The following is a 13,072-nucleotide window of genomic DNA, read 5'->3' as shown; positions in this document are numbered from 1 at the left end:
GGTGCTACCAGCACCTCTTTAAGTTCTTTTAATATCCTTGGATGTATCCCATCTGGCCCCATAGATTTGTCCACTTTCAGCTTTGAGAGTTCTGTTAGGACCTTCTCCTCTGTAAATGTACTTGTTTCATTTTCCTGAATATCCCTGCAACTTAACTGTGGCCCCTTCCCCTCTCTTTCAGTAGTAAATACTGAGCAAAAATAATCATTAAGATGATCTGCTATTAAATTGTCTCCTTCAACAAGACTCCCAGTGTCCGTCTTTAGTTTTATAATTCCGCCTTTTGTTTTTCTCTTCTCGCTTATATACCTAAAAAAAGTTTTGCCTCCTTTACCCACTGACTGGGCCATTTTCTCCTCAGCTTGTGCCTTTGCACATCTGATTACCTTCTTTGTCTCCTTCTGTCTAACAAGATATATCTTTTTGTCTTCATTATTTTGTGTCTGCTTATATTTCCTAAAAGCCTTCTTTTTTGCTCTCACAATATTTGCTACTTCTTTTGCAAACCACACTGGCTTCCTTTTCCTTGTGTTTTTCCTAACAGTTTTGATACAAAGGTCTGTTGCCTTCAATATTGCACATTTGAATGTTTCCCACCTCTCCTGCACTGTTTCCAAGTTCCTCCACTCTGCCAAAGAATCGCTTACACATTTTCCCATCCCTACAAAATCAGCCTTCCTAAAATCCAACACCTTTGTTTTTGTATGGGACGAGTCAGTCTCTGTCTTAATGCTGAACCATACTGCTTGATGATCACTGGATCCCAGGTTTTCACCCACTTTTACGTCCGATAATCTGTCTCCATTTGTAAGTATTAAGTCTAATATTGCGTCTTTCCGAGTGGGCTCCCTCACCAATTGGTGGAGGGATGCTCCCTGAAGGGAATTTAAAATGTTCCTACTTCTAGTGGACACTACACTACCAGGGCCGGCGCCACCATTAGGCAGCTTTAGGCAGCTGCCTGTGGGCGCCTGCCACTGGAGGGCGGTATGATCCTGCTAAAACAACTTTTTTGTCCAAACAGCTGCATCTGTTGTTTGACTAGGGGATCGGAGGAGGCGGCGGTGGTTACGGCGGACCCGCGTATGCTGCAGCGTTTGCGGGAGTGACAGGCTCGGGGGATGCCTGGGTATACTTTCTCTTGACAGAGAGAGACACTGGTGAGTGGAGGAGGCGGCGGAGCCGAGCGTGCTGCTGCGGCTGATGTGTGCGGAAGTGACGGGTTCAGGGGCTGCTTGCCTGGACGGAGACGGTGGCGGAGCAGGGCATGCTATTGCTGTGTGGGGAAGTGATGGGTTCGGGGGGGCGCAGCTTCTCTGGACGGGAGCAGAGGTACAGTGGTGGATCAGCAGCCTGAATCCTGGAGGTCAGGACACTGCGCCCTGCTGCCCTCTCCCTGCTGTGCCATATTAACTGGATGCGGAAGACCCTGTGTCACAACAAGGCTGGTAGTGGACAGAGTGCGGACAGGAGCAAAGCTGTGTTTGTATATGTGTAGGCTGTACAGTATATGTGTGTCTATGTGCAATGCATGCTGTATGTGTGTGTATATATACCTTGTGTATACTGTATGTGTGTGTACATGTTCAATGCATGCTGTATGTGTGTATATATACTGTAAATATGCATACTGTATGTGTGTGATATGCGTGTGTGTATATATGTGCAATGCATTCTGTATTCATAGGTGTGCCATGGGGGGTGCCTGGTGCGCACAGGCACCCCACACACACGCGCCTGCTGCTGCAGTATCAGAGTGCAGAATGCCGATTCCTGTGTCGTCCTCTCCCCCTGCTGCACCGCTGCACCCGGTCAGGAACGTCTTACTATGCTTAGCAGCCATGGAGATACAGAACAGCTGGCAGCATTTGAAATGTGGCACTGGCCGCGAGCCAATTGGAGGCCACAGACCAGCAGCCAATCAGGAGCGGCAGCTTCTGATTGGCTGCCAGAACGTGAGCTCGGGCGCCACATTTGAAATGCTGTCAGCGCTCATCGCTGACAAGTGCGCATACAGGGAGGTTTCAGTAGTTGTAAGTTTCCCCTGAAACTTCAGAGAGACGCGATCGCATATCCATGGTGGTCCAGAAGGGGGGCACATGTTGTGCTCCGCAGAGTATGAGGCCGAGCTGTACTGAGGAAAACAGCATATCCTCACAGCCATGCCATGCAGCTCCTTCCCTCCAGAGTACCGTACAGCAAGTGCAAGCACACATTCTTGTGTGTGATGAATTGCACGCTGCCCAAGATTCGCATACAGGCCTGCTAGATCTCGACTCCCTCACTCTACTACAGAAAAAAAAGAGTGAGAAACATGTCAAAATGAAAGTGACAGGATGAGAAAGAAAAGTAATAGGCCCTACACACTCGGCGATGTGCCGCCGAGCTGCCCGAACGCCGATACGGGCGACCCGGCGGCGGGGGGGCAGTGACAGGGGGAGTGAAATTTCTTCACTCCCCCCATCACCCGGCTCCGTAGACGTGCAGGCAAATATGAACGATCTCGTCCATATTGGCCTGCATGCACAGCCGACATGGCCCCAGCGATGAACGAGCGCGAGGCCGTGCATCGTTCATCGCTGGTGCCTCCACACTGCACGATATGAACGTTATCTCGTTCATTAATGAACAAGATCGTTCATATCGTGCAGTGATATCGGCATGTGTGTAGGGCCCATAACAGACAGTAAGTTAATAGTATATAGTGAGTAAAGTGGGGTTTAGAAAACAGAGGGAGTGAGACACACAGAGGTGGGAGGCTGAGAGGCACAGAGTGAAAGGGGGGCAGACTGAGAGACACAACGGTGAGAGGCACAGACTGAAGGGGGAGCAGTTGAGAGACCTAGAGTAAGTGTGGGTGTTAAGCCAAGAGGCAGATAGTGTAGGGGGCAAGCTGAGAAACAGCGAAGAGTAGGAGGCTGAGAGGCACAGAGTGAAGGGGGATGGTGAAAGATGCAGATGGGAGGTGATGGCGTGGCAGGGAGATGCAGAGCGGGATATGATGGTGTGGCTGAGAGACAGGGAGGTGATTATGGTGTGGCTGAGACAACTCAGCTGAGATGATGGTGTGCAGAGAAACAACTCGGAGGAGATGATGGTGTGCAGAGAGACAACTCGGCTGAGATGATGTGGCCGAGATGATGGTGTGGCCGAGAGACAACTCGGAGGAGATGATGGTGTGCAGAGAGATGCAGGGAGGAGATGATGATGGGGCTGTGAGATGCAGGCAGGAGATGGGGTGGCTGAGAAACTCAGAGGACAGGAGGTGACATGAGTCTGACTGAACCTCTGTTGTATGTTGACATTGGTTCTATTCCTACACAAACAGGCATCTTCTGGACCATGTATTATCCTACATGATAGTGAATACTGACTGAAGACGCCGTCTTCAGTCAGGGAGAACACATTTCTTCAGAGGTTCCTTGTTGTGAGAAACCACCAAATGGGTAAGCTGCAATTGGAATGGAAAGGAATGACATTAGGTGGCACTAGACACGCCCCTCCGATGGTGCACCCCCTAATAAAATGTGCTGCGCACGCCTATGGCTGTGTGTGTGTGTGTGTGTGTGTGTGTGTGTGTTATTACTAATGAGATAGTGCCTATCTATAATATAAAACAACAGTCTGTGGTACTGTATTATACCTTATCTGTTTTTGGGACTGGGTTCATATTAACATTTCATTTACGTAATACTGTATAAATCATAAGTTTTTCTTTTTGTGCTATGTGCCGCTTCAGGAAGATCAGAATCAGACTACACAGCTTCTATATCACACCTCACACTTCACGTGTTTATTAGAATTCACTTTCAGAAATATTGATGGAGGGGGGGGGGAGCAGTGGGATGAAATTTTGCCTAGGGCGCCGAGAAACCTTGCACCGGCCCTGTACACTACACTACACTACACTATATTACACTACACTTCACTACAGTACACTACACTACACTACACTCTAAGGAGGGGTGTAAGGGGGAATCTGCCTGCCGTACTGTGTTAAAGGGGGACTCTGCCTTCCATAATGTGTAAAAGGGGGACTCTGCCTGCCGTAACGTGTAAAAGGTGGACACTATCTGCCGTAATGTGTAAAAAGGGGACGCTGTCTGCCGTAATGTGTAAAAAGGGGGACTGTCTGCTGTAATGTGAAAAAGGGGCCCTACCTGGTGTAGTGGTGCTACTGTGTGGCGTAATTTGAATAATGGAGACTACTGTGCACCATTGTATGAATTGGTAATATTTTGTGGCCACACCCCGTTCCCGTGAAGCCACGCCCCTATATTGTCTGCGCGCGCCTGCGGCGCGTACTGCCGCCGGTTTACGTTAAGGGGGGGGGGGGGGCGATGCTGTTTCTTGCACACAGCGCTAAAATGTCTAGTTACGGCACTGTTTCCCAGTATGTCCATGCAGAAACCGGTGAGACTGAGTATACTGTATTTGCCCAAAGGCATTTACATGATGTCACAATAGAGCTGCACTTTCCAACAGGGAGTAAAATATGTCTGGTTTGTTTGTTGTGTAGTTTGCACTTAAAAATCTGATTTGGTAAAAGTGTTTGTTTTTTACATTTTTAAATTTTCCCTTAAACTTCACTTATGGCCCAACAGCAACTTACTCCAATCGTATATGTGTGCTCTTCTTCTGAACATACAGATGTGGGCTCATATACTGTACAATACCTATCCATTTTGTGCCATACACATTAAGCACAGCGTTGCGCAGTGAGAGGCATGGCACAGGACACTCATTTCCGTTCTCAGCCTGTTGCCATATTGCACAGGTTGGAACCTGAGTTGCACATAGCAGCTACATGCAATGCAAACACAACAATCCAGGGTACACATGCATTGCACTTTTATTGTATTTGTGATGCGAGTAAAACACAAATTTGCTACAAAACTGTGCGGCAGCACGCATGACGCTAGACTTTGTGGCGCCCAGGGCGAAAAAATAGGGTCGTGGCTTCATGGAGAAGGGGCGTGGTCAGTTATGCCCCCTGTAGCTGAGCCCCCAGTACTGTGCCCCCTGTAGCTGTGCCCACAGTAGTATTGCCCCCAGTACTGTGCCCCCTGTAAAGTTGTGCCCCCTGTAGAGCTGTGCCCCCAGTACTGTGCCCCCTGTAGAGTTGTGCCCCCTAGTTGCGCCGCTTCCAAAAAAAATAAAAAAAAATAATACCATCACCGCTTCTGCTTCCCGATCGCTGCTGCCCTCCGTCTCCGGCTGCCGACACCGCTCTTCGGATCTATGGGAGAGACGTCATGACACCTCTCCCATAGCACCGCATAGACACTAGAGGTCTATTTGACCTCTAGCGTCTATGTGCTGCTCCCACAATGCAGTGCGGTGCGCGATGACTTCATCGCCCACCACACAGCACCGCATCTACACAGCACCGGTCGGCACCAGTAGCGGATCTTGCCACAGCGGCGGCGCCCTCCGGAAGGCGGTGCCCCGGGAAAAATCCTGCTTGCCCGTAGCAAGATCCGCTACTGACAAAGACTATGGTGCATCAAACTGGGCTATTTAGCACAATTTTTGGTTAGGTGTATGTGTAGAGTGGACCTAATTTACCCATGCTCTCCACAAACAGAACATCAGTGATGTCTTAGGCTGAAGGGTGATATAAAGGGAAGCAGACAGTGATAGACACACAGACCATCTAGAGTGTTTAATAAGCGATAGGAAAAAGAGGAACATTTCCATTCTCCAGCTGGTCCACCATGGAGTCTCTCATAAAAGAGCCAGCATACAAGTAGCGTAGCTGCACAGCACACAGATGAGTGATCCTCGGTTCCAGTGACCTGAGCTTTCTTGCGGCACTACCATGTTCAGGTTCTCGCTCTCATCCCATGATGAATCTGCAAAGAAAATGTCTTCCGTAAACTCCATCCCTGCAAAGAGACGACACAGACCGGTCAAGGTTACTCACGCCTTGCGTGATGGCTTCTACAGATAATCAAGGTTCCTGACATATCTTTGGAGTGCCACAGTGAAACCTTTTTCCTTTTTAGCCAGGCAAAAAGGTTGTTCTGATGGCAGGGGCATCACTTACCTTAGTGAGACCTGGTGCGGTAAGTAGACTCTATGCGTGTGCCACTTTAAAGGGGCATGGCTTTGTGGGATGGGGTTTGGCTTTGCAGAAGGGGCATGGCTTCACGACCCAACCCTTTTATTCACCACTCCAGGGGTCCAGGAGATGCTGCCTTGCCCCCGGAGGCTGTCTGTCTGCAGTGCCGGCAGTACACAGTGACAGGAGCCAAGAGCTGCATGTAATGTTACAGTGCAGCATCTGGCTCCTTCCACTGAGGAACCGGCATTTTGGTGTCACCCATCGGCAGGTGACACCCGGGAGTGACGCCACTGGCTGATGAGTGTGATTAGGGTGGCCAATCCCAGGCCATTTTTTCAATCCTACTGATCGGGATTGAAAAATGATCAATTCCGGGATTCCTGGGATACCTGGGATTGGATTCTCTTCAATGTGCCCCCTCCCTGCCCAGCCCGGTCCACAAAAGTCACCATAACCTGGACGGGCTGGAGGGTGGTTCACTTGCTGGAGGAGGTGAGATGCGGGGCAGTGCAGGAGGTGAGGTCCAGCTGGCGGGCGGTGGTCAGCCAGCGTGACCTCTGACTTCATGTCACGCTGCGTAGTGTGCACATCCAGGGGCAGGGCATCTGAACAAGGTAAGCCGGCCAGCGTCTGAGTCTCCTGAGGACGCTCAACGCTGCCCGGCATAGAAAAAAGTCAAGTGGTGGCCAATCCCAAAATACCCGGGATTGGAAGCTCCAAGGCCAGGATTGAATCCCGCCCAATTTTAGGCCGGAATACGGGGATCCTGCCGATCCCGGGATTGGACACGATAAGTGTGATATATTCTGTCAACATTACTGGCGGATGGGGACGATAAATGCATAGAGTATGGCTGCGAGTGATCAGTGATGATCAGATGGTCAAGCGTGAAAAGTCTTCCAACATGTCCGACTGATTCCATTTTTGGTTGGCTGCATCTGGAAGTTTAGGCCAACAGCCCAACATTTACCATGTTCGTTCACATGGGAGGAACGGGAAAATGTCTCCTCCCCAGGGAAGCAATGCAGATATCGTGGTCATACAGAAATATTTTACAGACGACACCTGAGGCAAAGTTTGTAAATAACCCTCAACATTTGGGCTTCAAGGGGGTATCCAATTTAATTGTATCACCAGGGGCTTTCCTATGAGGCCCAATGTGGCACGCTCCTTCCCCTGGTGCCGGCACTTATCGCGGATTATGCTTTGTGTGCCGGAGCTGGGATAACACGTGATTAGGGACTTATGTGTTATCGCGTGATCGCGGGTCAGTTTTCGCCCGATGAAAATGGCCTGTAATAGGGAACCACGATAAAGACCATCGGTTATTAATCACAATATCAAGCCGTTTTTGGCCCTCATTCCGAGTTGATTGCTAGCTGCTTTCGTTCACAGCGCGGCGATTAGTAAAAAAACCCCGGCATTTCTGCGCATGCGCATGGTGCGCACGCGCGACGTAATTTCACAACAGCCGATGTAGTTTCACACATGGTCTAGTGACACTTTTCAGTCGCACTGCTGGCCGTAGAGTGATTGACAGGAAGTGGGTGTTTCTGGGTGGAAACTGACCGTTTTCGGGGAGTGTGTGTAAAAACGCAGGCGTGGCGAATAAAAACGCAGGAGTGGCTGGGAAAACGTAGGCGTGGCTGACCGAACGCAGGGCGTGTTTGTGACGTCAAATCAGGAACTAAACAGTCTGAAGTGCTGGCTAACTAGGAGTAAGTCTCGAGCTACTCAGAAACTGCACAATCTTTTTTTGTAGCAGTGCTGCGAACCTTTCGGTCGCACTTCTGCTAAGCTAAGATACACTCCCAGAGGGCGGAGGCTTAGCGTTTGCACTGCAGCTAAAAGCAGCTAGCGAGCGAACAACTCGGAATGAGGGCCTTTATCGGCCAAAAACGAATCAGGGCTAATTGGATAACTCCCTAACAGAGCAAAGAACCGACGCCTTATCACTGAGATAATTGTGCATATTGGGGGTAATTCCGAGTTGTTCGCTCGTTGCCAATTTTCGCAACGGAGCGATTAAGGCAAAAATGCGCATGCGCATGGTTCGCAGTGCGCATGCGGTTAGTATTTTACCACAAAACTTAGTAGATTTACTCATGGCCGAACTAAGATTTTTCATCGTTGAAGTGATCGGAGTGTGATTGACAGGAAGTGGGTGTTTCTGGGCGGAAACTGGCCGTTTTCTGGGAGTGTGAAGAAAAACGCAGGCATGCCAGGGAAAAACGCGGGAGTGTCTGGAGAAACGGGGGAGTGGCTGGCCGGACACTGGGCGTGTGTGTGACGTCAAACCAGGAACGAAACGGCCTGAGCTGATCGCTATTTGTGAGTAGGTCTGGAGCTACTCAGAAACTGCTAAGAAATTTATTTTCGCTATTCTGCTAATCTTTCGTTCGCAATTCTGCTAAACTAAGATTCACTCCCAGAGGGCGGCAGCTTAGCGTGTGCAATGCTGCTAAAAGCAGCTAGCGAGCGAACAACTCGGAATCACCCCCATTGTTAGTTCGCTTATTTTAGATTTTAGTAAATCAAAAAAATTTAATAGAAGACTAGAATAGAGAATTATAAGACACAGGCGCAGATTTATCAAAGCACAATTTATCAGAGAGCAAAAAGGGGCATTATCTATGCTTTACCCCATACTGGTAAGGGATTCCTATACAATTTAGAAAGTAGAAGTATCACTGTGACGATAGGCGTGGATATTGTTACATTTATTATAGGCCAAAAGTGTTTACAATAAATAGAAAAAATAAAATAAATAAAATATTATTAGCTCAAAAAACAAATTAAATATAAATACATATTATACTTTCCATATATTATATACTAGCTGAAGTATCCGTCTTTGCCCTTACTTAAATCTTCAAGTTCTTAAGTTATCAATGAGTTGGATGTAACTGTAAATATTTTAAAATTAGTTAGTAGCTCTTCCAACTCACCCATGAGATGGCTGCCTCATGTATTATTTAATTATTATTATTATTTTTTATTATTTTTTATTTTGGGGGGTTGGGGGGGGGGGGGAGGGGTGTTGCCAGTACACTCTGTTATCAATGTTACTATTCCAAGGCTTTTGGCTACACAGTATTTTTTGTCTTCTCACCTCCATTTCTGTCAGTTATTTCAGGTGATTGATTAATGGTTATTTGGGTCAGTTATTCGATTTCATGAAAGTTTTCATCCAAATCCATCCAGTGGAAGGCCCGGAACAGGTGCCCTATGCCAAAGTTTTGGCCAGCGTATCCCAACAGGAAGTCCGACAAGGACCCTAACCCCCCTAAAACATGGTCTGGATCCAGCTGGACCACCTCACGTTGGTTTCATCCCAGTTGGGGCAAGGGGTTCAATATGGGTTGCCGATGGATGGCATGCCGGTGGTCAGTATACCGACAGCGTTATCCCGTCCATCAGAATCCCGACAGCCCCTCATTAAGCCCCCTAACCCTCACCCATTCCCTACCCTAACCTTCCCTTGTGGATGACTAATCCTAACCCTCCCCGCTTGGTGCCTAACCCTAACCCTCCCTTCCCAGCTGCCTAAACCTAACCCTCCCTGCTGGGTACCTAACCCTAACCTCCCCTTCTATGTGCCTATCCCTAACCCTCCCCTTCTATGTGCCTAACCCTAACCCTCCCCTTCTACGTGCCTAACCCTAACCTCCCCTTCTATGTGCCTAACCCTAACCCTCACCCTCTATGTGCCTAAACCTAACCCTCCCCTTCTATGTGCCTAACCCTAACCCTCCCCTTCTATGTGCCTAAACCTAACCCTCCCCTTCTATGTGCCTAACCCTAACCTCCCCTTCTATGTGCCTAACCCTAACCTCCCCTTCTATGTGCTTAACCCTAACCTCCCCTTCTATGTGCCTAACCCTAACCTCCCCTTCTATGTGCCTAACCCTAACCTCCCCTTCTATGTGCCTAACCCTAACCTCCCCTTCTATGTGCCTAACCCTAACCTCTTCTTCTATGTGCCTAACCCTATCCTCCCCTTCTATGTGCCTAGCCCTAACCTCCCCTTCTATGTGCCTAACCCTAACCTCCCCTTCTATGTGCCTATCCCTAACCCTCCCCTTCTATGTGCCTAACCCTAACCTCCCCTTCTATGTGCCTAGCCCTAACCTCTTCTATGTGCCTAACCCTAACCCTCTCCTTCTATGTGCCTAACCCTAACCCTACCCTTCTATGTGCCTAACCCTAACCCTCCCCTTCTATGTGCCTAACCCTAACCTCTTCTTCTATGTGCCTAACCCTAACCTCCCCTTCTATGTGCCTAACCCTAACCCTCCCCTTCTATGTGCCTAACCCTAACCTCTTCTTCTATGTGCCTAGCCCTAACCTCTTCTATGTGCCTAACCCTAACCTCCCCTTCTATGTGCCTATCCCTAACCCTCCCCTTCTATGTGCCTAACCCTAACCTCCCCTTCTATGTGCCTAACCCTAACCTCTTCTTCTATGTGCCTAACCCTAACCTCCCCTTCTATGTGCCTAACCCTAACCTCCCCTGCTATGTGCCTAACCCTAACCTCTTCTTCTATGTGCCTAACCCTAACCCTGCCCTTCTTTGTGCCTAACCCTATCCTCCCCTTCTATGTGCCTAGCCCTAACCTCCCCTTCTATGTGCCTAACCCTAACCTCCCCTTCTATGTGCCTATCCCTAACCCTCCCCTTCTATGTGCCTAACCCTAACCCTCCCCTTCTATGTGCCTAACCCTAACCTCCCCTTCTATGTGCCTAGCCCTAACCTCTTCTATGTGCCTAACCCTAACCCTCCCCTTCTATGTGCCTAACCCTAACCCTCCCCTTCTATGTGCCTAACCCTAACCTCTTCTTCTATGTGCCTAACCCTAACCTCCGCTTCTATGTGCCTAACCCTAACCTCTTCTTCTATGTGCCTAACCCTAACCTCTTCTTCTATGTGCCTAACCCTAACCTCTTCTTCTATGTGCCTAACCCTAACCTCCCCTTCTATGTACCTAACCCTAACCTCCCCTTCTATGTGCCTAACCCTAACCTCCCCTTCTATGTGCCTAAACCTAACCCTCCCCTTCTATGTGCCTAACCCTAACCCTCCCCATCTATGTGCCTAACCTCCGCTTCTATGTGCCTAACCCTAACCCTCCCCTTCTATGTGCCTAACCCTAACCCTCCCCATCTATGTGCCTAACCTAACCCTCCCCTTCTATGTGCCTAACCCTAACCCTCCCCTTCTATGTGCCTAACCTCCCCTTCTATGTGCCTAACCCTAACCTCCCCTTCTATGTGCCTAACCCTAACCTCCCCTTCTATGTGCCTAACCTAACCCTCCCCTTCTATGTGCCTAACCCTAACCTTCTGTCCATGGTCCCTAACCCTATCTTTCCCGCGGCTGCACCCTGACCCTAACCGTCTTTCTACTGGTAATGTGTGCGGTACACACAGGCCACTGGGTCCATGGGAGGCAGACGCCGCACACATTGCACCCATTTATTCATACTCATCTCTCCGAAGTCCACCACCGGGCGCTGGAGCGACAGCCGGCGCAGCCAAAAAAACACATAAAAAATGTCCACCGCGCAGTTTGACTTTTGTCTCCAAAACATGGCGGGTGCCATGTTTCGGGAGACCTGCGCATGCGCAGTAGACTCCGGTATATTGCTGGAGCCTACGGCGCCGTGGAGTTGTGGGGGCCCACCCGGAGTGTGCACACCGGCTCCCTCCTCTCGTAAGATGCCCCTGCCCCCTTCTGCCTAAACCTAAACACCCCCATCCCCCACAGTAGGTCGACAGCGCATCCCAGTGTCCGAACGATCGAAATGCCATTTGTTGGTATTTTGATGCCGGCATTCCGCGCAGCATTGGTATATTGATGCTGGGTTTGTGTCCTCCCACGGGATTCCGGCGGTGGTATATCGACCGCCGGGATCCCGTTCATCGGGAAGGTAACTGCTTCCCGGTGCAGGGGTGTCCGAATGCATAACTGAACAGAGCAACAAACAGACCAATGACTTTTATGTTTCTTCTTTGAAACAGAGCAAACGCGCTTATGCTCCAGGCGCCCTACGCACGCTAAGTAGCGCGGAATGGCGGACTCCGGAGCGATAAATAATTGATATTGGTCTGGGTATTTGTTGCAGTGGCAGCTGTGATTGCTTAGCAATGACATAACGGTAAATATCAGCTAAAACAACAACAATTGCTGCAATAACCGGTAGTTTAATAAATAGGTCCCGTATATAAAATAGTATATTCACCTTGCTTTGTGTTGTCATCATCATCATTGTTTCTTCCTTCCGGTTCTACTGCAGAGAACAACATGGCTGTATATGGGTGCATGCTGACTAATATAAGGAGCAGCACTTCCATACTCATCGTCGTCCTCTCAGTAATTATGTTCTTTCAGTGCTTTTGTTTAATCGCTAGCCGCCCTGGTTGCCTCTAGTGAGAACCTTCTGCATTAACATCGATGTTGTGTTCTTACTCTGTAGCTTCCTGTAGGCTGGTTCTTTGCTGTGCTGCCTCGTGATGTCACAGTGGGGCTCATTCCAGCATGTGACATTAAACACAGCCAACCCACACTCCTGTGTATAACCCAATCCAAAACGTTCTTTCCATAGCCTGCAACTTGGAGATCCATTGCCACTGGGTATCTCACAATGGTTGCTACAGTATCCAGTGAAAGCCAATGCCATATCTGTGCTCTATATTGTAGCATAAATCAATGTTTCACATGCTGAAACTGGTCCCTCCAGAGAAAGGCAGACCCCTGGTCCGCTGAGGCATTTATCCATCCACACAATAGTTTCTGGGGTCTATGGGGGTAATTCCGAGTTGATCGCACGTAGCTGCTTTTTGCAGCCCGTACGATCAACTATACTCCGCCTATGGGGGTGGGTTTTTTCCCAAAGCAAGGCTGCGTTCGCTTGTGCAGCACTGCTATGGGGAAAAAAATTGTGCAGTTTCTAAGTAAGTCTAGACATACTTACCAGCTGCAACGTTTTCAGCCTGTTCGGTCCT

General features: G+C 49.1%; 1 long non-coding RNA gene across 1 annotated transcript; it reads right to left on the bottom strand.

Annotated features, from left to right (window-relative positions):
* Positions 1–5,650: 5,650 nt before the first annotated feature.
* LOC135058258 (uncharacterized) lies at positions 5,651–12,623 on the bottom strand. Its single transcript, XR_010244710.1, has 2 exons — positions 12,310–12,623; positions 5,651–5,888 (listed from the first exon to the last, which is right to left on the bottom strand). It is a non-coding gene; the product is annotated as an uncharacterized LOC135058258 (long non-coding RNA).
* Positions 12,624–13,072: the final 449 nt, after the last annotated feature.

The sequence above is a fragment of the Pseudophryne corroboree genome, chromosome 3, assembly GCF_028390025.1.
Source record: "Pseudophryne corroboree isolate aPseCor3 chromosome 3, aPseCor3.hap2, whole genome shotgun sequence".
Classification (NCBI taxonomy): domain Eukaryota; kingdom Metazoa; phylum Chordata; class Amphibia; order Anura; family Myobatrachidae; genus Pseudophryne; species Pseudophryne corroboree.
The sequence above is the reverse complement of the archived record's forward strand: the minus strand, read 5'-3'. Positions and strand labels throughout refer to the sequence as shown.